Source organism: Mandrillus leucophaeus, unplaced genomic scaffold (genome assembly GCF_000951045.1).
Source record: "Mandrillus leucophaeus isolate KB7577 unplaced genomic scaffold, Mleu.le_1.0 Scaffold56, whole genome shotgun sequence".
Classification (NCBI taxonomy): domain Eukaryota; kingdom Metazoa; phylum Chordata; class Mammalia; order Primates; family Cercopithecidae; genus Mandrillus; species Mandrillus leucophaeus.
The window spans coordinates 3538864-3542527 of record NW_012106030.1 but is presented as its reverse complement, the minus strand read 5'-3'; the positions used below and the strand labels follow the sequence as shown (position 1 = coordinate 3542527).

General features: G+C 43.9%; 1 pseudogene across 1 annotated transcript; it reads right to left on the bottom strand.

Moving 5' to 3' along the window:
• Positions 1 to 1950: 1950 nt before the first annotated feature.
• On the bottom strand, positions 1951 to 2332 carry LOC105552487 (annotated as a pseudogene). Its single transcript, XR_001008019.1, has one exon. The product of XR_001008019.1 is annotated as a bolA-like protein 2 pseudogene (transcript).
• Between the last annotated feature and the right edge of the window lie 1332 nt (positions 2333 to 3664).

Sequence of the window (3664 nt, the reverse complement as noted above, 5' to 3'; positions counted from 1 at the left end):
AGGGGCAGAGACTGAAGGTCAGGGGTTCCAGAAGAGACTATTTTCACAGGCTTTAGGTGTTGATCTGAGGAAATTAGGGCAGGGGCTGGTAGGAAAGAATGTAACAACCACACATACAAGGGGAGCTAACTGATCGTTCAACAGGACCCTTCTGCTTAGCTCTTGTAAAAGCAGTTACATGCATCGCATGCATTAGCCAACCATCGCCCTGCACTGCTGGGCATTCACTGACTGGAGAGAGCCTACCTACTAAGGATAATAGACAGTGTTTTCACTTGCCTTTCAACTGCATGTTATGTCAGGAAACAGCACATTTATTATGTGTTTAAAAACTAATCCAAAGAATTATGTATTTGGAAAAATATCTAAAGAAGCAAGTGGGCTAAGTAAATGATATTTCATTTGTTTCTTAATGTCCTACCCTTAAAAAAAACCACTCAAATGGAATACCCTTAGAATGTCTTAGGTATGATGCAAAGCAGCTGTGTATATTGGTGCACAAATGACTTAGAACTTGGTCCTTAAACAAAAAATCTGCAGGGTAGGCCCTACAAGAAACTTCCTGCCATGACTTGACTTAGGCCTGTTTGGCGGTACTCCATAAACCAATTGCCCTGAATTGAAACTGTCAAAAGAAAATAAAATGGGCTAAATTTATTATCACCTGTATTCACAAACATACACACATAGAAGTCCATTGTTAACTAAGGCCCAAACCAAAATGCAGCAGCCTACTCAGACAGCCCCCTGGGAAATACCGTTTACTGATGTGAGAGGTTTTTTTTTTTTTCTTCTTTTTAACATAGAGAAGGAAAACAACACATGCAGGAAACCATAAAACCCTTCAAGTTAACTGTAGCCAACGGTCAATCTCATTAGGATATAATGGGTAGACGATATCCCTCTCTATAAAGGCTGAGTGCGCTCTGAGTAATTTCCAATTTTCTCACTTGCTGGAAGCTCTGCCTTTTAAACAACAAAGCAGAAGTTTCAGGCACTGTATTTATATCATTTCTGTTCTCTGCCTTGGATACTTCTTCCGAACATCAGTCCCTGGGTTCATCTTTTAGTACACAGTTGTTTAACTGGAATATATATACATATTAACTTGGCTAATTACTTAAACTTACTTTTTTTTTTTTTTTTTTTTTGAGATGGATTTTTGCTCTTGTTGCCCTGGCTGGAGTGCAATGGTGCAATCTTGGCTCACTGCAACTTCATCTCCCAGGTTCAAGCGATTCTCCTGTCTTAGCCTCCCAGGTAGCAGGGATTAAAGGCATGTGCCACTACACTCAGCTAATTTTTTTGTATTTTTAGTGGAGACGGGATCCCACCATGTTGGTCAGGCAGGTCTCAAACTCCTGACCTCAGGTGATCCACCCGCCTTGGCCTCCCAAGGGACTAGGATTACAGGCATGAGCCACATCCCCGGCCCAAACTTAAAACTTTCAACTAGGACGGTGGAAGGGCATCCTTGAGAAAATGGATAGGGAGTCAGAGGGCTAAGGGAAGTGCAGGGACTGCCAATTTTTGCCAAGGGACCAAGCCTTCGGTAGAAATGGAGAAGGCGAAAGTTCTAGGCTGATTCTAGGGCTCGGGAGATAGAGTTCCAATACCCTTTCTGGCACTTCTGACCTTGTGACCTCAGATCAGCCATTGGGCCATTCTCAACTCAATTTCTCCATGCTGAAACAATGAAGGCGTCAAAATCCCTTGCCTGCATACTTATCGGGAGAATATGCTAAAATACAGTGAGGGTACTGATTTCCAAACTTCAGTGAGCATTGGGAATCTATGGGGGGGTGCTCATTAAGGCCCCATCCCCACTGTCTGACTGTGGCTGGCAATCCGTATAATCGCTACTCTTAACAAGAATCTCCAGGTAATTCTGATGCTGGGGATTCGTGTAGCGGACTGAGAAACATTGATTCAGGAGATTTATTTTTAGAATTTTTTTTCCAGATTTATAATTTAATGGCTGTGCAAGTCCCAGTCCCTCATTTCTACCGCTCACGGGCCCACTGCTCTGGGATCAGGGTTTTCTGTTCAAAGGTATTGATGTGCAGGAGCCCTTCTGCTAGGCACGCGTTCACCAGCCGGTGTCTCTGAAGCAGGGACTTGCGCTCGAACTTGGCCGATACCGCCAGGACTCGGAAGCTACAGGCGCAACGGCTGCGGGTGGTGTTGTCCTCCACTGCCACATGCTCCGCCGTCAGGTCCCGCTGCAGCTTCTCCATGAGGTATTCGGCGCTGAGTTACATGGCGATAGTCCAGCTGGGGCAGCAGCCCAGCGGGCACAGAACCCCAGTTCGGACCCCGGCCTCGCTGCTTTGCTCCCCATTTTTAGAATTTAAAGCATCTTCTATGTTGCTGGCACTGTGTTAGGCTTTACATACATTAGCTTTTTAGAACCACCCATAAGGTCAGGTTCTAGCATTCAAGGAGCCCATGGGGTAGGCCAGGCATTACGACATATCACACAAGTTCCGCTTCACTCTGTTCTCAGGACAGCTGTCTACATTAGATAGCCCTCTTTCTGTATGACGATTTAAAACACGGAAACTTAAAAGAGGCTGAGAAATCTGTCCCAGGTCCTCTAGCTTGTTGGTTTCAGAGGCAGAATTCTAATTCAGGTTTTCATGCAATCCAGCGCTGGTACTTACCACAGGCAGCATAAAATGCAAAATGCATGTTGTAAGTTCTTAGGGCCCCATGGAAACCATGTAAATGTTAAGTCAACAAATAAGAATTTAGCATTTATTATGTGAAAAGAAGGAGCGAAAGCAAACTGGGGAATACGAGAAGTATTCAATGCCTAATTCCTGTCCTTCAAGAATTCCAGTCTATCAGGAAAGAGCAGTTTGGTTATACTGCAATTGGAAGAACTGGAAAGTTGGGCTAAAACCCTTTATGCGGGGCCTTGAAGAGCAGCCTGTGAATTCTGTGCTTTATCCTGGGCAAAGGGGAATGGCCATAGACACTTGGCAGAGCCTGAAACACCATGCAGATGCCTGGCGATGCTTTCTTCCCACCCCTCCACTTTAGCTTTCAAATGATAGTGAAAACTAAGAAATGCGTATGGAGATATCTCTCTCCAGAAAGAGAGGGTTGGGGTAAACCCTAGTGAATATGGGTTAGAGAGGTATTTTGTAGGCCTTAATAGGAGGGGTGCCAGGAGGAGGCACAAAACAAAAACCACCAGAAAGAGAAATAAAGCATACCAACCTTACACTCTGAGAAATCCAAATGGATAGATGGGTTTGTATTCTTAAAAAAAAAAAAAAAATTTTTTTAACATTTCTGTCTTTGCAAATACTTCCTCGGGATCCCTAAATTTGTTTTAAATTCATAATTAAGCATTCTCCAGACCATGTCTTCTAATTTGTGTGTACCCTACAAACACAGGAAACCCTTGGTAAATGTTGATGTCCATTTAACCCTTTGCTTTCTTGCTTTCCTCAGAATCCCTTAGCTCCCCTAGTACCCCAAGAGCAGGGTAAAAACAAACCCCAAAAGCCTTTCCAGGAGCTGGGCCCACCCTCTGAGCTTACATGCTTTTTTTTTTTTTCTTGGCACTTAAAGGGATTCAACTAGGAATTGACAAAACTTGCTTAAGCAAGTATCATGGATTCACATTTCTGATGGAGCACAGGGCCAGAAGCAA